Raw genomic sequence first — 22,908 nt, 5'->3', positions numbered from 1 at the left:
TTCAATCCACAGTCAGTGAGCCCCACTGCTTTGGCCTGTGTCAAGCCAGAAAGATCATGGTAGAAGAACAAAACAAAACACAAAGCTTCTTGGCACAGAGTAGGTAGGATGCAGGGGAAGAAGAAGAGGAAAAGAAGGATGAAGAAGAAGGGAAGGTGCCAAAGACAATATATATCCTTCAAAGGGCCCCCAAAAAGAATGGCACTATTAGGGGGTGTGGCTTTGTTGGAGTAGGTGTGGTCTTGCTGGAGTAGGTTTGTTGGAGTAGGTATGTCACTGTGGAGGTGGACTTTGAAGTCTTGCATACGCTCGAGCCATGCCCAGTGTCTCATTTGACTTCCTGTTGCTGCACAAGATGGAGAACTCTCAGTTACCTGTCCAGCACCATGTCTGCCTGCATGGTGCCATGACCCATCATGATGATAATGGACTGAACCTCAGAACTGTAAGACACTCAATTCCATGTGTTCTTTTATAAGAGTTGCTGTGGTCAGTTGAACAGGTGTGGTTACTCCCCAAGGTCATCAAAACAACCCCCTGAAAGGACAAATAAGGGGAAACAATCCTTAGAATTCACCCGTGGCTGGGCCAGTCACCTTTATAATTCATAGGCTATGGGAAATGCTCAGACCAGTACTGCCCCAATAGCAAAGGCTGTTGTCCTAACAACTGCTTTACAAAGTTTAAACAAGCTTGCAAAAAAAAGAAAAGTCATTTGGATATTTTTGCTCATGTTATTTAATTGTATGCTGTTGCATATCTTGGCTATTAGGAATCAGAGCTGTAATAATAGCCCAAGGTGCACTTCTCTCTTTGCTGGAGCGGTTTCATGGCTTTGGGATGTGTACCAGAAGGGCTCAACTTCATTAGCCAAAAGAGACACACAGATCAGAACAAAATAAAATACTATCTCCCTCACTAGAATGGCTATTACTAAACAGAAAACAAAATAACCAATGCCGACTAGGATGGGCAAAAGAGAGCCTGTATATACTACTGATGGGAGTAAAATTCCTAAGTCCAGTCTGGAGAGAAGTGTGCAAATTGAGGCTTGCTCACTTTGCTTGACAATGTCTCCATTTTCAATAATCTCTTGTGAGATTTACACTGCTGTGGTGATTTAAATGAGATGTCTAATGTCCTTCTGGCATTTAAACACTTGGTCCCAAGTTGATGGCGGTTTGAGAAGCGTAGGAGGTATGGGCTTTTGAGAGGAAATGTGTCACTGGAGGTGAACTCTGAGGCTTCAAAAGACTGGTATTGAGTTCTCCAATTCCCCCTGGAAGTATGAGTCTTCGTTTCTGTAAGCTGACTGGACCGCGGTGCTTTATCCTGGCAGTAGAACAGAGTCTAATACAGCTATCTACTACGGTTAGGCTTGACCACCTTCACCTCATTAAAATAACTGTGATTACTGATGGAACAGAAGAAAAACAAAGCGTTGTTGTAGTCATGGTGTCTCTTCACAGCAATGGAAACCCTAGCGAGGATACCCTCTCCCTACAAGCTACCCTCTCACCAGGCCTCATCCACTAATAGAACATTCAGCACAGTGACATCTGAGCCCTCATGATTTCATGACCTCTCAAGAGTGCTACCAACTTGAGACCAAGTCTTCAGCACTTGATGTATATTTTACACACAACCCTCCACAGGCATGCACATAGTTGCTATGAAGAAAATATGCTAAGCCCTCTATCACTATCAGAAATGCAGAAATCTCAACCTAGGGTCCCAGAGCACAAGCTCAAAGCCTGCTGAATAAAGTGGGATTTGAAGCAGCAAGGTAGAAAGGTGTCTATGGCCATGGGAAGAGAGCCCCATCTGGGCAACTACAGAAAAGACATCCTGAACTGAATCCATTTGATAAGTTCATAAAAAACTGCATAAAAAGGTAACTTTCCATTGTTGTATATTGGTTTGAATTTATCGGTAGCTTAGGATTTTTAAAATAAACCACTATGAGTATTACTCAGCAGTAAAAAACAAGGACTTCTTGAATTTTGCATACAAATGGATGGAAATAGAAAACACTATCCTGAGTGAGGTAAGCCAGACCCAAAAAGAGGAACATGGGATGTACTCACTCATATTTGGTTTCTAGCCATAAATAAAGGACATTGAGCTTATAATTCATGTTCCTAGAGAAGCTAAATAAGAAGGTGAATCCAAAGACAAACACATAGGCATCCTCAGGAATATTAACCTTCATCAGGCGATGAAAGGAGACAGAGACAGAGACCCACACGGGAGCACCGGACAGAAATCTCAAGGTCCAAATCAGGAGCAGAAGGAGACGGAGCACGAGCAAGGAACTCAGGACCACGAGGGGTGCACCCACACACTAAGACAATGGGGATGTTCTATTGGGATCTCACCAAGGCCAGCTGGCCTAGGTCTGAAAAAGCATGGGATAAATCCGGACTAGCTGAATATAGCGGACAATGAGGAATACTGAGAATTCAAGAACAATTGCAGTGGGTTTTTGATCCTACTGCACGTACTGGCTTTGTGGGAGCCTAGGCAGTTTGGATGCTCACCTTAGGAGACCTGGATATAGGTGGGCAGTCCTTGGGCTTCCCACAGTTCAGGGAACCCTGATTGCTCTTCGAGCAGATGAGGGAGGGGGACTTGATCGGGGGAGGGGGAGGGAAATGGGAAGCGGTTGTGGGGACGAGGCAGAAATCCTTAATAAATTAATAAATTTAAAAAAATAAATAAATAAATAAATAAAAAAAAGTTATAAAAAAAAAAAAAAAACCACTATGAAAAAACACAATGTATTGTGTCCATAAAAACAAAGAGAACAGAGAGACGAGAAAATCACAGACACGGTATCATCAAAAGATGCTTAAGGAATATGGAGAGGGGAGAGGGATGATGAGGCAGAGAAGAAATTCCAGCAAAATCACTGAGAAGAAGGGAAACAGAGTAATACAAGGAAGAAAAGTGTCAAAAAGTAGGTAGCTTTTAAGAGGAGAGAAGAATTTGATCAGGGTATTGGTTATGTCTCTACTGCTGTGTCAAAAAGCATGGCCAAAAGCAACAAATAAAGGAAGGGTTGATTTGGGGGCTTGCGGCTTAGGATCACCATCACAACAGAGAAGCATGGTAGCAGGCACCAAAAACAGCTGAGAGTTCACAGCAAGGACCACAAACAGGAAACAGAGACAGCCAACTTGAAAAGGCACAAGCCTTATAAACCCCAAAGTGACATATGTCCTCCAGCAAGAATACACATCCTAAGCTCCCCAAACATCCACCAACTGGGAACCAAGTAGTCAAATGCCCAAACTATAGGGAACTAGCATTCAAACTACTACAAAGGGTGGGTGGGGTGGGGGGGTAAAGAGGTCCTTACCAAAAATAATTCTGCACAAAATACATAAGTACTGGCTGCTTAGAAAATACACAGAAATGGACATCACAGGCAAAGGAAGAAGCACTAAAGGCTGCCTCAATTGAGCCAGGTAAGAGTGCAGATAAATATATTAGCTACTTTCAACACCCAGCAAAACTCAGAAAGGAAAGCCTTTTATTATTCAAAACACATGTATATTTCTAAATAAATACATACATACATGGGGGGTTTTTTTTAAACCTCTAGATTTTGATTAAAGTCTTTCCATTTATTTTCCTACCCATAAAGCTCACATTCATTTCAAGTCCTTTCAAAAGATGCTCCCAATCTGTTCTGTGACTTTGCAAAAGGCATGGGGGCTGTGCCTGTATTTCTTTGCGCTATTCTTTGATTTTGACGTCGTTGCTTGAACCCTGCAATTTATGTTTCAAACTTTAGCCCTACTGAATCTGTGTCCTGAGTTGACTAGTTCCCCTGCCTCACTAGAATGTTTAGCTGACCGTATCCCTCACTCGCTTCAGCCCAAATGGACCAGCCATTTAAGCCTGTGCTCCACAGTGCACTTTTCTGTTAGGCAATTTATAGTACTTCCTCATAGGAGTTATTGATAACATGGCTGCTCTTCAGACTCGTATCTGCAATGCAAACCTTCGGTCCTCCACTCACCGACCCCTGAATCCTAAAGTTAAAGTTGGAGGGATAATTAATTTCACGGTCCACACCTTTCCTTGTACTGAATTACACCTCTGGGGGGAAAAAACTTCTTGTCTCCTTTAACAACCCTCAACACCAACAAACTCTTGCTGGCTCATAGCACCCCGAAAAGAGAAAATTTAGCACCTTGAACAATATTGTGAGAACAACTAGGGCTTTAAAAAAGGTTTTTATTATAACAATGATAATGTTTTCCAACCCCAGAGTAAAAATACTGACAACTGACACCATCCTGGCTTATCTTTGTAACACTGTGAACATATTTTCTCAATGTCACCTATAGAAGAATCTAGAATTCTGGTCTTGGGGTTCTCGCTGCAGAAGAACATGATGGTAAAACATCTGTGGATGAACTGCTTCCTATTTACTTTGCAAAACTGCTCAAGAATTCACATAAGTAATTAAGGAAATACCCATCTTTTGTGAGATTTTAAAAAAAAATACTCCTTGATATTTTTGCCAGCAAGATGACCAATCTGAAGGATCTGCTTCCTTCTATGAAAACATATAACCTCCCTGAGCTGGGGTTCCACAACCAAGTTCTGAAGAGTAATAATGGTAATATCCAATCTGAGTGACATGACCATGATTACCTGCTGTGGGACAATGATCTATACCCTGTCAATTATATTTTAATAAAATGCTGATTAGCCAGTAGCCAGGCAGGAAGTAGAGAAGTATAGGCGGAGCAACGAGAATGCTGGGAAGAGAGAAACACATTCTGCAATCGTGACCCAACCACAAAGGAAGCAAGATGTGACTGCCTCGCCAAAAAAGGTACCAAGCCACGTGCCTAACATAGACAAGAATTATGGGCTAATATAAGTTATAAGAGTTAATAAGAAGCCTGAGCTACTAGGCCAATCAGTTTATATTTAATGTAGACCTCTGTGTGTTTATTTGGGACTAAATGGCTGTGAGACCTGGTGCGACAGAAACCTCGGTTAACAATGACCCTTATTTCAAAACCGAAATGGTAATGCAAAGTGGGAAACGCAGACTAAGGGCCAGGGAGCCAGGGAGCGTTTCCCAAGGCATCACAGAAGTCCATCAGCTGCCTTTTCCATGTTGTCAGAAGCACCAGGATCTCTGACTTCAGAGCAGTGCTGAGTCGCTGCAATTTTTGCCTAGTTTTGACTTACAAAGCAGTTTTCCTAAGGAGCTTCTCGCTTATGCTACCTCTCCAAAGTCCTTATGATCCTAGTCTACATATCAATCCTGAAATATCATTTTCTCTCTTTCCCTCTCTCCCTCTCTGTCTGTGTGTCTATGTGCATGTGTGTTTGTGTGTGTGTGCATGTGTGTTTGTGTGTGTGCGTGTTTATTAATTGGTCATGAAAAGTTGTCAAATGTTAGAAATGTATTAGTAATAAATAAATCAACTGCTACTAAGCCCCCAGGTTCTCTGGTCTCTAAGGATTGTTAATGTGTGTATCACATAAGCCAGACATCCTACAAGGTTCATCAGTACAGATACACGGCTCTGTAAGACCCTTTCAAACTTTATCCTCCCCCACAAGCCATCTTCCCAAAAGTCTTAACCCAGAAGCCAACCCCCCCCCCATCTGCAATAGGAGACAGAGGTTTAGAGAAAGAGAAAAGAACAGGGAGGTTAAGGTTTGGGAACTCTGAGGTTGGGATCAGGGATACAGCCTGCACGGAAGGCTGGGCCACACACTCAGCTGAAACACAGATATGATGATTATCACGAGGGCTCTGAAAAAAAAACCTGGGGGGCGGGGGGGCTTTCAAACGAATGCTTCTCAAGAACTGCCCCGCAATGGGGGGTCATACTATCTCTGAAAGTTGGGTCTACGTGACAACACAATAGCTAAATGCAAGGTGAGAAACTTCCAGAGCCTTTGAGACACTAGAGCTGTGCCATCCCAAATCCGTGGAAATGCCGTATAGCCTCTAGACCAAGGCTGCTGATGTCCACTGGAAGAATTCTCTGCATGAGAAAGTGTGGGTGCTAGGGGCTGACGTCACCAAAGTCTGCAGAGGCGTACGTTCTCTCGGAGAAATAACAAAACTCCACGGCCATTTCTGTCATTCTCCTCGTGCTCCTCTGAGAAATCCTATCTGACCTCTGAGGTTGAAATCCCATGGGGAATCTTCGGGAATCTATCAAAAGCCTGGCGTCCCTGCGCAGTCTCAGAGCCTCTGAATACAAAACAGGACCATTTCCTGGCTCAGAACTCCATCACCAAATTCCTTAGCCTCAGAACTGATGGGAAAACAGATCTCCAAGTTCTTCTGATTTAGACATCATGCAGGCTGACAACAGATAGGAAATTGACAAGGAGATTTGAAATCTTCCATTACCCAGCCAGTTTGTTTTTTTTTTCTTTTATGTGGTAGAGAACACAGCATCCTTGATTTTTCTCACTTTTCTCAGTTGAAAGCAAACCATGATATGAATTAAAGCGTGTGTATGAGTGTGTGTGTGTGTGTGTGTGAGAGAGAGAGAGAGAGAGAGAGAGAGAGAGAGAGAGAGAGAGAGAGAGGAGCGCTCTGTGTCTCATATGCTGTACCACCAGGCATCCTAAAAGAGCTTTAAGTTTTAGGGGTCTTTTCTCCCAGTCCCATCTCTACTGTATTCGTACACTCTTCAGCCAAACAACATCACCTGGTTTTTACACAGAACCCTCCCAGGAACAGCCTGAGAAAGAGTACAGACTCACAGGACAAAAGTAGATGATCAAGGGTACAGGAAAAAGGGAGTACACTTCCTTCCAAGCTGAACTCCGGAATCTCCAGTCGGACAAGGACAAGGCATCTGAGGCCATCAAGCTACCCTTTCTTCTATTACGGAGGCCCACAGAGACCAGGGTGGGCTTGCATAATCCTTATAAACTGCAGCTCTTGGGATTTCCTAGAGGTAAAGTTTTTCCACTAGCAAAGGATCATAAACCCCTTCTAGTTACTGCTAAGAATTAAGCATTCTCTGCAAAAGAATAAAACACACACACATACACACACACGCGCGCGCACACACACACACACATGTACCAACTCAGGGGTTTCTCAGAGGCCCTAAACCTCATCTCTTAATGATTAACAGATTCATGGCCCCAAAGTTAAGAAGTTCTGCCCAAGAGAAAGCAGTTTTTCTTTTTCAAAACTTACTAGCTCGGGCATATACACTCATCCGAATGGTGCAATCTATAAAATTCAGAGAGAAAGCGATTCCAACAATTCAAAAAGATGATTTAATCCCTAATCAATATTTCCATATTTCTAACATGTGTCAAGGAAAGAAAATGTGCAGGAGAAATTGAAACCTATACATATTTCACTAGCGATTTCACATATGGACCTGGAATATCTTTTCTCCTAATATGGAGATGGCTCAGCAGTATTTAAATGACTCCTTATTCCAAGTCATATAAATATGCACCAGATGTATCTTTTGTAAATGTTATGTTTTTCAAGTTCTCAGCATTTGCAAGTAGTTGAAAGCTATGTCAAGCACGCTTTAATGGGGCATAAAAGTGTATTGTATTCAAAGAGATGGTACCGCTTTGTAATAGGGAGAAATACAAATGCTGTCGATGGCTACATTTCCACTTATTGATTTATGCTGCACAGCGGAGTGGTCTGTATTCTTTACACACGAGTTCCCTATCAGTTCGAATCTAACCATAGACAAGAAGTCTTGCCTCCATTAATGGATTCTCTAGACGACAGAAAATTCCCAACACTCCTAGAATCTCGGTCGACAGAGACTGAAAAGGTCAGGTCAATCCCACACCCAGATTGAACAGATGAGAACAGCTGAACCCCAAAAATGTTACCCTGAAGTCACCTCAGCACTGAGCGGCTGGGGGAGAGGGTGCAGGAACTCCCAGTCCCTGGGCATGAGGAACTTCCCTGTGCTCTCTCTCCACAGCACCTGTGGCCTGCACAAAAACATGAACAGTCAGAAGTGGAGCACAGATCACGTGTTGATTTCCTGGAGGGACTGTCGTCTATGTTTTTTTAAACTGTCGAAGTAGCTTATGGGAAGTAAACACAGGGAGTAAAATGTCATGCAATGGTCAGCACTAATGATTTTCAAGGAAGATCGTAATGCCTTTCTCTGATATGAAATTTATCTGACTCAAGATGAGCTTTCTCACTGAGACACCCAATAAAAGGCACCCAATAAGTTCTCCTCTCAATATTTTTTGATGATATACATTATATACATTACATATATATAATATATAATGGCTAAGAAATGTTTTCAAGTCCCACAGCAACCAAGTTGAAAACGTTTTGGGTTATTTGGGGTGGGGGGGGTGCTTTGCTTTGGTTTTTGTTTCTGAAGTTCTGCTGTTGTTGTTGCTCTTTGTTGTTTTTTTTTCTGTTTTTTGTGTTTGTAAATGCCCAAGAATAAGTCCTCATTGCACAACTTTTTGTCTTTTTTTAAGGAGAAAGAAGATCCTTTTCTTCCAGAATTCCGTGTGGCTGGAGCCTCTCGAAGGAGAAGGAAGGCGTTCGCTGACACACCTTAGCCACCCCTGACTCTCGCCTACTTCATCTCCTATCATGTACTGCCTCAAATCGTTCCTGGGAATGAGCCAGACTATTAAATAATGAACCCGCTAGGTAAGAGGCATTCTCTGAAAGGCAAGTAACTTTTCACTTTGACCTTCACAAATAGCATCTTGCCCTCCCGGGCCCAGGGGCAGCAGTGAATAATCTCAGGTAAAAATGAAGTCATAATTGAAGTTTTCACAGACTGTGCATCCCCGTCCCCGTGAGTGGAGTTCCCCTGCTTCACAGAGTTCCACAGCTGAACATATGTCCTCTCTGGCTTCAGACGAAAGCACATATTTTCTTTCTCGAGCCAGGAGCCAGGTTTTGCACACCAGGTCAGTGCATGAACCAGCAGCTCACAGTCCAGAGAAGAAATGCAGGCAAGGCCAGCTCAGAATCCGCCCTCCACGGGCAATGCGGGATGCTTATGAAACACTGCCACTGTTTCCCAAGCAATATCATGACTCCTAGAAGCTTGGGCAGTGGTCCTACCTATGTGCCATAGGCACTCACTAGTCAAGCTGGTGTTAAAGGCATGTCCATCACCACTGGCCCAGGTTCCCTCACAAGAAGATCAAAGGTTCCTATGCCAGCCGTCAATGCCATAGTTAGGGGTGTTGCTCTCCACCACTAAGTGATTTTTTTTTCCCAGGGTGCTGGGAAACGCAAAAGCCAATACTTTTCTGTCCAGACGGGGAGCACAAGAGGGAGTGTAGATACACCCACGTTCTTGCCAAGAGGCTTAGTCTAACTTGCCATGCTTCTGTGTGAACGCAGCATCCACAGCAGAGTTGTGCCAAGTTAAGATGGGAACCTTCTTCTGTTCTTGTTATCACAAAGGGCAGGGATAGGGGGAGGACACAGTTACAAAGGGTCAGGTGGCCTTAGGAACGGTTGCCACCTTTGTTCTACTACAAAATGGGACGAAGGGGCTGAATTCACCAAACGTCACAGAAGCACTTAGCAAACTGACATAGAGATGTCCTGAGGGGGCAATGTCCGGGGAACTCCAAGATGCAGAAGCAAGGACAGAAAGCAGAGGCGCACATGTCTCCTCAGCTACCCACAAATTCAGAAAACAGTAAACCATTGCTACTGGAAGACAGTGTCTTTAGCAGACAAGCTACAACTTAGAAACGCAGCATCCCCATACCATGACCTTGACAGGTGGCACAGGCCTGTGTCACTCAGCTGGTGTGGCTGCCAGTCCTCAATACAGAGTCCACCTTGAAGAGAATTAAAGTAGGAGAATACAGATAAGGTTCAAGCTTCAATGCCTGGTTCATTATCATTTTTAGTAAACTCTAGTAATATTATTAGTGCCACTGTCCGTGTGGGTTTTATGATGGTGGAAAGTCCTGCATCACCCTGCTCCTAAATGAGGTGTTTTCTCAGAAGAGTTCACCCTTTCTCACACCCCTGAAAGAACTTGAGCACATAGAACTGGATTCTGGTCCCCCAACCCAGGCCGAGGAATTCAACACACAAGAGAAGGGATCGGAAAGGGGACAGGACCCAAGACCCACACAATTGCCTTCTGTAGCATGGCTTTAGCATGTGTTCGCAGGCACAGTCATCCTGACCACATGGACAACGTCACCTGCCCCTTTTGATAAAGTTCCGACTGAGGGTAACAAGGACAGTTCTAGAGAAGGACAAAGGAATATCGCCTATGTTGACAGATCCCAGGCTCCCCTCTCTGTGCATTGTGAAAACAATGGCCTTAACTTGTTTTTCATTCCCAGAGAGCACAAAGGGAAAATCTTACCCAATTTAAAGTGACACTAACGAGATGTCTATTGGAAGCCCAAATGGGACAATCTCACATCCAGCAGGTTGGTACTCCTTCTACCAAGGACTCTCCCTAAGAACACAATCATGCTGAATTGATAGCCAACAACCGTAGTCAGGAGAGAGGTTGCCCTTCACAACATCGCTTCCCCAATCCCACCAAGGCCAGCCCTTGCCTTTTCTGAGTTACCCGAAAGACAATACCCTGAGAGACCAATCCAATGCCTTCTCAAGGCCTGCTACTCAGAACTGTACCACCTTTAAGGCATAAAGCTCAGGCTAGCATTTAGAAATGGAAAACGAACCTAACCCAATGGTTAATACACTGAATCTTTATGGGAATGTATAGTGTGTGTGTGTGTGTGTGTGTGTGTGTGTGTGTGTGTGTGAAGAGATATATACATAAAGATATATATTTCAAAATACATATAAAGATATACATATATACATATCATCTTTTAATATCCACAAAAATCAGTTTGGCTGTTACCCACTGTCATTGAACTACAAGCAAAGAACAGATCATGTGTGCACTTGGTCCTGCATTGATGTCTAAAACCTGGAGTGTGGAGCAGATCTACAGCCCAGGCCCTGTGAAGAGATTTCTATAAGTTCCACTTCAGCTACCCCAACCCACACAAGAGTTAGAGAAACCTGGTAGGCAGGCTGTGTTTAGTAGATGGGGGTAGAAGGGTGAGAGGGCAGGAACTTTGGTGTGGCCTGGGCAAGGAGAAGAGATGCAGCCCTGGTCTCAGCCGTGCTCCTCTGAGGGATTTCTTCCTTGATCCAACTCACTTCCTATTCACAATTGATTTTACTCGAAGAACCCTCATCACTGAAGGCCTGAGAGTTTCACAAATGAGACTTTTGCTACCACATAGCACAATGGTCGCTGCTGTCTCCAGCTCCCCAACGTCAGGAATGGGCGGCAGCATTATCTCAATACGTCTTTTTGTTTGTAATAAAGGGAGGTTTTGAAAAATCACAACACAACCGTTTTTAATGTCTGAGTTTAGGGGGTTTGCTTTTTCTTTTCTTTCTTTAAGGCTGAGGCTAAAGGCAGCTGATAGTGGCCAGTCCTGATTGGCCAACATCTGCTTCTTTACAGGGACCTTACTTGCCAAGTAGCTGGACAGCAACACCCATTTGGTATTCATGGGAAGTGCTTGCCGAACAATAATGACAATAATTGCCTCTGATTCTTGTGTTTACAACACTGCCAAAGTATCATTAGGGCCTTATTTATAGATAATAATGCTTATTAATCACAAGTATTTGAATTTTGGAATGTATTAGATTAATATTCTTTTGTACCTCGGCTCTGTACTAATGTTGTGAAAGGCGCTCACTGAATGCAACTCATTGGGAATGCTTATTTCGAGCTGCAGAATAATGTGCGCAACTTGCAGGTGAAAGAGAGAGAAATTCCATGGCTACCTCTCCACAGCCTCCACAGAGGCCGGTGGCCAATGGGGAGAACCAGCCCGGCCTCTTAAACGAGAAGGAAAAGAAAGCAACGTAAATAGCCCTATAGGTATTTTTTTTTAAAAGAAAATCTTGTAAATACTGAGCTTGAGAGACATTGCTGACAGGATGTGTGTTGTTCTGTTTTGCCTCAAATCTGTGGATAGGTCGTTTTATTGGGAAGGGTCTGGCATGAGGAACAGTCATTGATAGCTTCATAGTGCATACGTTTTTAAAATCTCCATGGAAGAAAAAAACCATTGAGTGGTTAATAAAGCTGGTAGACACACTACTTTAATGTCTAAACACCTACTCGTTACAGGATCCACCGTATACTTATTTGCTAATCTCTTTCTACACATTTAATTTCTGTGCAGACTTATATGTCACCTAGTATTTCTCTACGTTTGTGTACAACTGAAAATAGGAATCATTAAAATTTTCAGAAGAGTATCATCATTTTTCCAGGTTAATGCAATCTATATTAGTATAATAAAAAAAACTTTATAAATAAACAGACAGCATTACCAGTTCATAGTCCACTCGGCCTCCTCTCTCCAGAGATCACAACAGAAATGAATTCTGCAAGGTTTTCTTCTCCTCTAGCACAGTTTTATTTACCTTGCAGTGTTCACGCTGTGTGTGGCGGAACAGTGTTCAGCTTGTTTAATTAGAGGCCTGCAAAGTAATGAAGGGACATGATTCTCCAGGAATTTTTTTTTTCAGAATAAAAGCAAAGTTTATCAACAAAAAGTCCAGGTGCCCTTTCCCTCAACAATATTTGCAACTAGATAAGACTTTTAAAGGCACCTGTAATTAATGTCTACTAATGTTCCTTAGCTAAACCCGTATCGGTTCAACGCCATGCTGTTCCACACACCACTTTAAATTGTCCCCAGCCCCATTGCCACCCACGATAATTAACCTTGTCTTTTCTCCTCCTCTCAACTTTGGCCTCCATAAAAAGTAAGAGGGCTACATCTTTAAATCACCAGATTACACTACGAGAACTGCCCACCCCCCAAAACCGGAAAAGCCTGGAAGGCTTGTTCAACAAATGTTTCCTAGTCTGATCATCCAAAGAGACTAAGACCCTAATTCATTACAAGTAAAACGGAAAAAAATAATTCACAGCTTAATATAAACAATTCTAGTGTTCCCAGTTGGGGTTCTTTACTATCAAAGCATGCTATGATATGTGTATGTGAACTCTCATGAGTCAAAGCAGGAAGGTGGACAGCTACCCAACAATTCAATGAGTATTCATGGCAAGGTCTGGTAAGTTGGGCCCCTCAACCCTCTTTATATAAGTCTTGGCAGGCACACTGCTCTCAGCTCTGTGCAGAGGTGCACGCCCATATATGCAGGGGTATATACCCATCTGTGCAAGGGTGCAATGCCCATCTTTGTGGGCATTGCTAGAAGGACGCGTCATCACTCGATAGCTGACAGACTTAGTCCAGATCGTCCCAATTCACTATGACAGCAAATTTAGATTGCACAATTTTCACTCTTTTCTTAAGGGTGAGAAGAGAGGGAGAGCAGACATACCTGAATTATACAAATAATTCACTCAATTCTCCCACTTATTTTTGCCTTCTTCAGACATGGCCTGAAGATGGCATTGTGTCGTTAAAAGATGCTGTTTCTTGGATGAGGAAGAAAAGCAAGGCTCTGAGAGGCCCCAGGTCCTAGGCTAACTGACTTGCACCACTGAAGTGGAAGGATGGAGGTTGTTGAGGTGTTGCTGAACCCCACTACACATCTCACCCAAATGCTTACAGACTTGGTGTGGGAGACACTAGAGACAGCTATGGAAGAGGAAAATAGGGAGGGAGAAAGGGGGAAGGAAAAGAGAGAGACTAGTCTATGAATTTGAGTTTAAATTTGAGGGTATTGAGAAGATAATTCTTTATGAAAAAAAATGGCTTGACAGAATAACTTATATTCCACCAACACCCCGCAGTTTTCTATGAGCCTAGTTGGATATGAAACTTGAGATCTGTCAACATTTTATAGTTCCCTGATTTAATAAGCATTTTTCCTTCTTTTCTTTAACTGCCAAATTTTTTAATGAAATGGAATCTTGGATGCCTACGTTCTGGGGTTTTTTTTATTTGCTATATTATAGTTGCCTTCTTTTAGGCCATGAATGCCAGAGTCTTTATTCTTACAAATCTCTCTACATGTGTACTCTGAGCTTGCTAACTAGTTCTTTACCCACTTCATTAATTAAATTGACAGAAAAGGTTATTTTCCCATGTTTTGGTGAATGACTCTTCAGAGGAATGTTTGAATGAACATTTCAGTCTTAAGTTAGTACGTAGCCCCGTGTCCTCAGATCACACCACAGCAGCAGATAGGAAACTTGCTCAATTTTAGAAAAAAAAAAGTACGTTTTTGAAACTCATCTTAAACTGCTAACTAGAGAAAAATGTTCTGTTTTTAATTTTTGACATGTTATTGCCACCATTTTAATTTTGAACTTTTAAAGAAATTAAGGATAAAAGTAAAAAGAATATTGTGATAAACTAATTTTTAGTTCGCATTTTTGTCACTAATATTTGGGAATCGTTGATGAGTCATAAACCCTTTAAGTGCTCTTCCAAACAAATAGTAACAAATCCAGTAGGGAATCACTGTGACTATGAACATATATATTTTGCAAGGCAAATGTACTTGTATTCGAACATAAAAACTCAAGATAATTTTATAATATCAGTGTAAAAAAATCATTCATAAAAAAAAATGTCCCTAATCACAAGATTCAGGAAACTTCAAAACTTTATCATTTTGATTTGTTCAACTAGGACCAATAGACCTCGAAAGAGAAAATTCAGGTCCGGCATTTCTTTACATTTATTTAACACAAATGAACGCTTGGAGTCCTGCCAACGAATGTCAATATATTCATTTTGACGGTAATCCCTAACAGCAACAACAAAAATAAAGCTTCCAAAAAATCCGAAGATTCAAAATACCACTTAAAAGAAGCAAGTATGGAATACGTCACCCCACATCTATGCAAATTATACTTCAAGGGAAAATATATACTTCAAATTTGCTTCTTGAACAGAGTTAGCCTACAGATCCCCTCTCAGTGCTCAGCGAGGCCTATAATGGTAACTACCTCAATGTGGTTTCTTTACAATGGGAAGAACAAAACAAAACTGTTGCTCTTTCTTTCATCGTATCCCGATTTGATTTTTGATCTAAGACAATAGCATTCAATGTATAAAAAAAAGGACAAAAGGAAAAAAATATCTGACTTTAGATGGAATGTTGATGTTTTAAATATACCTTTTTAAAATGCGCTACCATTTTTTTTATTCTACACCAAACACATTATTTAAGTGCAGAGTACCTTTCAATGGGCTTAACACAGTGCTAGGAATCTCTTCTTCTTTTCTGGGGTGTCAGCTACCAAAAGCCCCATTCGCATTTGAAAAGGAATTTTGACTTGTTTCAGTATCAGATACACCCAGTTCCTCTTGCTTTCAGTCGCTGCTATTTAATGCATTGTTAATCATAGAACTGCGGTATATTGCACATGGATGGGCATGTTCTATGCAAATATATTCTGTTGGGGTATGTATATATTTTGTTATGTTCTGTACATAAACATCTACCCTTGTGCATATGTATATTTACATCATGTGTAACTATGTGGAGTATATTACCAAACTGTACTATACTTAAGAGGAGGAGGAGTTTCGAAGGGGTGCCAGGCAATATTTTAGTTAACTGTTAACTGAGTCCTTTTTTTTTTTTTATGAAAGCCATTAAGTTGTATTTTGGGTTTTGTTTTTCACAGTCCCAAAGGTGGGTGTTGACAGACACGATTATTTCCTGTTTTCCAAAAAGGCCAGTTTTAAAATATTATGTTAACATCTGTTTTAAATAATTAAAAGTGGAACCATCCCCTTTGCATCTACCTTCTCCTAGCAAAGCCTGTGGGCAGAGATCCTGATAAATAATTCAAAGAAAAACTTAACTTTGATTTCACAAACAAAAGCTCATCCCCTGAAACACTAACATCCCACAATTAACATGCTTTGTGAAAATGTGGTTGCTTCTAAATTATCTCAGGAAAAGGACTGGCTGACACTGGATCAAGATGCTGGCTGCAATGGCCTCTTGGGGTAGGTTAGTGTGTGCCACAGTTACTCAGAGGTTTTTCTGCTGAACAGAAGGTCTCCAAGAACTACACCCCTAGCAAAGTCCTCTAATATTAGTAGATCCAAGAAACTGATGTCTACCATATTTACACGTGATGTAAATATACATATGCACAAGCATCCATGTTTATGTACAGAACAAGATCTACACACATCCCAGCTGAATACATTTGCATAGTAGTACATGCTCATGTGCAGCAGACCAAACTTCTAGGGCTAACAGCAGCAGCTCAAAACAGAAGAAAAAACTATTGAAAAAAATGCCATTGGTATTTCTTGATTATTAGAAAACCTTGGGTGCAAACTGTTGTGCAACAGAGAGCAAGCGCCATGAAGTTTCTTGTCTATGGTCTTCAGAAAGCTCGTGGTCCAAAAATGCAATGTAGCTTCACAGCCCAGAAGAGAAGAAAATCTTTAATGTGTTTATAAAGGTCCCTGTCCTGTCTCCCCTTGAGGAGTGAACAAACTGGATGGGACACAGAAAGGAGAGCGAACAATTCCTGGTTAATGATTTAAGAGAGAGGAATTTATTTTGCCTCAACTTTCCTTTAACTAGTTCACTTTTTTTTCCCCATGAAGAGAAATTTGATAGCCCCTGTTCTTTATGAAATTATGGAAACCACAGATAGAAGAATGGGGAGTCATTATTTCAGAACTGGAAAGAAGTAGGTGTCCTTACTTCCTCCTTAAATTGCCCAGTACTGGAAAGGAGCCAGGAAGTCGAAAAGGTGCACAACAGACCACGGTTATGGGCTGAAGCCCATGTTCTTCCTCCTCCGTATTCCGCAGAAAACAAACCAAAACAAAACAAACAAACAAAAAACACTGCTATCCAAAATCCTTAAGACCAAGACAGAGAGAAAGTAGCTACCCTAAGGACTCCCTAAAACATGGCTTTTGGATGCATGAACCCCAGTGTAAAGCAAGAAAGAACAAGCTGTATGATTCTGTTACATGTCCAGCTAGTATTGTCCCTGTTGGCTTTACCTTGGTTCACGTGGGGCCGGCTATTCATAACAGCCCCGGAACCACGAGGGACCACAAGGGACATCTCTGGGGATCTGCGCGATGACCTAATCGAAAGAGAGAGGATGCAAAATCGAAAGATAGAGAACCAGCCTGGGGCAGACGGAGGACTTTAGGCTCTGCGCCATAGGTACCCACACTGGAGGAAACCTACTAGTTAGCACGGAGCATCCTGCTGCGCCTCCTGTCCTGCCTTTCCACGCTTTGCCCTGCCCTGCCCGGAGCTTCCCTGCGCGCGCGCCTCACTCACACGCACACGCCTTAGCACACGCACACACGTGCGCACGCACACTGCTCCCAGCAGCGCCTCTCGCCAGACCGTGGGGCGACTTCCCCCCTCGGAGGGGCGGCGGCCCTGCCCCGCCTGGCACAGTCCCGCAAAGGGACAGAGAGGCACTGGGGGCTCTGGAGTGCGTGGGCCGTGACCGAAGACGCACGGCGGCAGGTGGCAGCAGGGGCTTCTCAATGGAGGGCGCGTAGCGGCTGGAGGGAACAGCGTGGGTCTGGGGAGGGGGTGGTGCATCCTTGGTAGCTTTTTCCTACGGCTGCGGGGAACTCGCCTTGGAGAAGGCACTGAGTGCCGGTTCGCATTGCCAGGTTGGGGTTGTGCGCGCGCGCTTGGGGATCCGGCTGGCACGAGGAGGGCAGTTGAGGGAACCCACGCGGCGGGGCATGAGCGACGTCCCTCTCCGAGCCTGCCTGCAGAGGGCGCCCTCATGGTGGCGCCCCGCCGAGTCGGGCCGCCATCCCCTGAGCAACAAGGCTAGGTCCTTCTGGAGATATCCCGGTTGGTTTGGTTACACTAGTCACCATCTAAGGCCGCAATTCCAGGCAGCAATTTTTTCCTCGTCTTCCAGCTGGAAGACACCAGGGTTAGGAATGCAAAGGGAGATGACCTGCTGGGCAAGTAGCTCAGCTGGGCCAAATCACCACTGTGGGTTGTTTTTTGGTGGGGTTTTTTTGGGGGGTGGGAGGGTGTGCTGTTTCTTTTCTCTCTTCGAAGAGCCACACAAGACGCCGAAAAGTTTTCTACCACTTGGGGGACACAGGAGGATAAAGTATAAACCTTACTTTCTAGCTGGTATGGCCCGACAGTACTAGAAATCTCGGTGGGCAAGCTGCCTGTCACCGAATAACACACACGCACTTTCACTAGCTGTGCTAAGTGACCTGAGGCTGCTTTAGAACCCGCCGGCCTCGCAAACAGCGCCAGCTGGGGAGAAGGCTCCCTGTAAAAGTCTTGCCCCCAACCACTGGGTGTTGCCCATCCTGCCGCCTCTATCACATGGAAAAGTGGGGGCCACATTTCCAAAGAAAGCTCAAGACCTCACAAGGACGGACACCGATTGGGGTTTGACCGAACCCTGGCCTTCTGCAAGTATGAGCCAGCAGAAAAGTGTCTTCTCAGTAAAAACTGACCAGATTTTGTGATAATCTACACCCGGGTGGCCCTGTCTGCTCCGCACTGCAGAAGTTCAACTGAGCTTGAAGTAGTGACAACCCCCCGCCCCGTCCCGTTTAGGTGCCTTTCCCACGTCTAGCAGTCAAGCCTTGGCCAGAGGTGTGCAGAAAAAAAACTTAGAGGACCCCCCCCCCATTCTTATAAATTTGAGAATTTGATCAGGCCGCACAGATTACTCAAAGCTTCCGTTTTTCTGCGATCCAATTTTATTAGGATTTATTCTCATTTGTGCTCGGCTTCTCTGGGGAAATAATGCTTTGATTAATGCAATCCTGGCCCAGTATCCGCCTCACGCCCCTCGACCCTCTCCCAAGAGAAAGGGCCTGTTTGACAAACAATAACAGAGGCGCAACTCTTGCAATCTGCCTACACCTTTGGGGACGGCTGGGAAGAGGGTGACACCACTAGCTAAATGCAGTGTTGGGAAGGGGAGGGGGGCTCTGTGGTGGTGAACTTTCCGGACCCAGAGCATTAGGTACAGAGGCGGGGTGGGGGTGAGAGTTCAATGAAAGGACCCGAGCCTCGGTGAGCGAATGGAGGAGGCGTGGATACCAGTGCGCGCCTGTCCTCTGCTTGCTCCCAATGTCTACTTCTTTGTCCCTCGCCACAGGCCTCCACAACAGAGATCCGCGCACTATGGTTGTGCAGTTCCTTGACCCCAAGGTATATCCACAGCGCCCACCCGCGGCTCCAAAGCACCTGGAGAGCACGACCTTGGAGTTAACCAACCGAACCAACCTGAGACGCCCTGCAGCTGCCAAAACCCGGACTAGAAACCCAGAACGTGGGACCCAGTTCAGTGGTTTTCCTCATCCATCCAACCATGCATCCATCCATCCTTGCATGCTTGCATGCTTGCATGCATGCATGCATACCATACAAATCGGTGAACAGAAGAGCGGAGAGTTCTCTGCCCTGCTATGGGCTAAGAGCGGGCGCCCCCTTTGCAGTTCTTTAGCCTCCTGCTCAACCAAGGCCCCCTCCGCGAGGGGAGAACAGCTCAATTACAAAAGGAGCAAAGAAACGAAATCCCGGGCTCCAACGCCCTGCCCACCGGAGCTTCTCCGGTCCCCCTTTCTCGTTCCCCACCCCCACTGTCGCAAGCTCAGGGGCGGGCGGGGAGGCGGCGGTGCGAGGGGTCCTGCCCGGCTCCGCGGGAACAAAGCCCGCCGCGGGAGCTCGCGGCCGCGCTCTGAGCGGGTGACAAAGGCAGGCAGGCGGTGCCAAGCTCCAAGGCAGCGCTCCTGTGGCCAGGCGGGGAAGGAGGCCCCGAAGATGGGTGCGATTTGCACCCAGATTTTTCTGGACTTCTGTGTTTCTCTACCGTGTCCAAAGACCTGTTTGGTGACTCAGCGTTTATGTCTCTGGTCCTGCAACCTCACCAGCCTCCCACTTCTTTTCTGCCCGCCACAGCCTCTCCCGTCTCCCCCAGCTTTTTTTTTCCACCTCACTCCTTTTACCTCGGCCCTTTCTCGCTTTGAAGGTTAGGTTTTTCCCTTTTTCTTTTCCATGGTAAAGCAATGATAACTGGACCTCTGCAGACTTCTCTGTGTTCAGATAACATTCTGAAAGACGTTTCTGGGCATTTGCAGGCAGAAAGGGGGACGTAATGGGAGTCTTTTAATTTTATTATGCAAACTGAACCCTAAATAAAATAAAATGCCGTTAGAATACGATCTAAGAAAGACAGACTTAGCCCTGAGGCCGAACAGATTCCTGCTGAATTCGGCAAGTGTCCCTGTCGGTTCCCACAAATCACATAAATGGCTGCGGGGGGGGGGGACCCCTTCCTGTGGAATGGGGCTCCCAGTCCGCATGGAAATGAGAGTTCAAGTCTCTGAAGCAAACCTTTCTGGAAAAAAAAAGTTCTAATCTTACCTTCCAACCCGGGGTGGGGATTGCTGCCAAGACCCTACCAATAAAATCGTACAGTTTTTTTTTTTAATTCAGAGTACTTTAATGGTGTTTACTCCAAGCAAAGTTTTACTCGATCGGTTTTGATGGGGGGGGGGGGGGACATAAAGGGAACACAGTCCTAGCCATTTGACAGCACAAGCTGTGACTTCCCGGTGAATTCTGTGCCCTGGTTTGATTTTAAATTAACGTTTAATGTTATCAAGTACCACTCTGACCCGGGGATTCTCCCCCTCGGGCTTTATTAACTAGGATTCCGGCAGAAAATTTAGGCAGAGAAGTGAGTATTAAAAGAAATCCTGGACCTACAACTTTTAAGTTGGATATAAGCCTGAGCTGCAGGAAGCCATTGTGAGCAAGGTCACTTTCATTCTGCCACCTCAACTTCTATCAATTAGTTTATCAGCTGAAATTCTATTCTTGCACATTCTGGGATTTTGGAAGCACCAGCTCTCAATAAACACATTTGCTACTGCATTCTTTTTTTTTTTAAGTGAATAGCAACAACCCCACTTTCTTGGAAACACAAATAAAGAAGGACAGCCCCAGACAGGCACTGAGTTGGGTAGGACCCCAGAGAAGGAACAGAACGGTGACATGGAAGGAAGCTAGAGCATCCTAGGATGGAAGAAGCCACGGAAGCAGTGCTTGGAGATGAAAAAAGAAAAAAAAAAGCACTAGACTTCAGTCTAAATGCCCAGATCTACACCCACATCCAGCTCCTCAGACAGTAGCGAAGGTCAAATGTCGAGAGAGAGAGAGAGAGAGAGAGAGAGAGAGAGAGAGAGAATTGTTCTCTAGGATGCCATACCACCTCTACTTTCATCCCAGCACTACTGGTTTGGTACCAGAGAAGATGCTGTGAAACGAGATAGAATACTTGATGGAGGAGAGCCCCAGGCAAAGAGCAGCTCAAATCTTTCAGGGCTAATGTAAGAACACAAACTTCAGATCCCCCTCTAGTAAAGCTGAGTTCATATTTCTGGGCTTTGTTTTTGTATAAGACACCACACACACACACACACACACACACACACGCCTCGAAATATTTTTTCAAGCTAGAACGTATCCACATTTGTTGCTAATGGATTGTATTTTCACCACCACCTCTAGTCAGTCAGCTGGGCTCTGGGCTACCTAATCCTAGGAGTTGAAATTTGAAAAAGTCCGTGATGTCAGGGAGCCCAGGAAGGGTGGTGAAGGGCAGGCCAGAATAATCCATTAGTTGCAGCTTCCCCAGCCATTGGAAGAAAGCATTACCAGCCTTGACAGATGCATGCACGCAGCTCTGGTGAGCAAGCAGTTGGAAATGGGTTGCTTCAAAAGCACATACAGGATCACCAACTAAGTTGCTGTGCCTTCTCAATTTATTTCACACAATCAGAAATGCCCTGTAGTTTGAGGCTGCTGCTGTTGCTGCTTACTTTAGAGTAAAGCATCATAGTTTCTTTGGATTTATAATTACTCTTTCAAACCAACCTGAAGAATCCTAAGTGTTTGCTCCCTGCCTCCAGATCAGAGGAACTTATCAAAGAGATGGGGGGGGGTGCATACTCCTAAACCTTAGCAATACCAAGAAGCAACTCATCTACTGTCCATCAAATAAAGTCTATCTTCTAACCAAAGTCACTATTGCAGAGCCCTCTCCCTCTGTATAGGCCACAAAGTACAGACTGTGGGTAAGCTGACTATTTCAGAGTGTGAACGGTAAGAGAAACTGCCTATTTCCTGCTGCTGCTTTCCTGGATCGCCTTATCATCGTGAAATGGAAACAAATGAGGGAAAATACCCATCTCATGTTGTGCACATTTGACCCAGGTAATGGTCTACATTCTCTCGTTTGGCGAAAACAATTTCACAGTCCCCTGTAATTAAGCCTGTAGATTTTGCCCAGAACTTTCAATCTTAATTCATACCCACCTTGATTATTTCCAGCCCCAAGTCATGACAGACCTCTATCATGGTCCCTGTAAAGGAACAGCTCATCTCAGATTAACTTGTTGCTTGTCCAAGAATTCTTATTTTCTTTCACTGCAAGGTATATCAGTCTCTAGAAACCAGGAGGGTTCCCTCCACCTCTCTGTTCTTTCAAGAACATTTTCAAGAAAGGGGAGGGGGAGCAGCTGCTTAGACCATCACAGCCCCCAAAGAACGGTAACACACGAATGTTCCCTTAAAAAGAATCGTGAGGGTTTAACCAGTGTTTTACAATATGAATGAATTTTTAAAGTTTCTTTCCCTGTTTTTCCAGCCTAACTTCCTTGAGCAACCCTGGGCTTGTAAAGCAAACTAAGTTTTGGGACTTGTCCCACTCTGTGGATCTCCCCTGGATGTCTTTTGTCCGCAATGCAGAGCTGAGGAAGAAAGCAGTGTTTGTGCTCAAATTACAATTTCCTCAATTCTTCACTTGCATTTCCTAGCACCAACCTGACAGTGCATTTCCTGACTCCGAATGTGGAAGGGGTCCAGGGTGA

General features: G+C 44.2%; 1 long non-coding RNA gene across 8 annotated transcripts in view; it reads right to left on the bottom strand.

Moving 5' to 3' along the window:
• LOC121450467 overlaps positions 1-22,908 on the bottom strand; it is a 54,084-nt gene that overhangs the window by 26,586 nt on the left and 4,590 nt on the right. For 7 of the 8 annotated variants that reach the window (XR_005974601.1, XR_005974604.1, XR_005974602.1 and 4 more), the window contains exon 2: positions 12,383-12,532. This is a non-coding gene — a long non-coding RNA (uncharacterized LOC121450467). Of the gene's footprint in view, positions 1-374; positions 538-12,382; positions 12,533-22,908 lie in introns of all 8 variants that reach the window. The other variant, XR_005974603.1, reaches the window with a different exon arrangement.

Source organism: Microtus oregoni, unplaced genomic scaffold (assembly GCF_018167655.1).
Source record: "Microtus oregoni isolate MIOR12 unplaced genomic scaffold, Mior012 000007F_ref0000211, whole genome shotgun sequence".
NCBI classification, from domain to species: domain Eukaryota; kingdom Metazoa; phylum Chordata; class Mammalia; order Rodentia; family Cricetidae; genus Microtus; species Microtus oregoni.
This window is presented reverse-complemented; position numbering and strand designations above follow the sequence as displayed.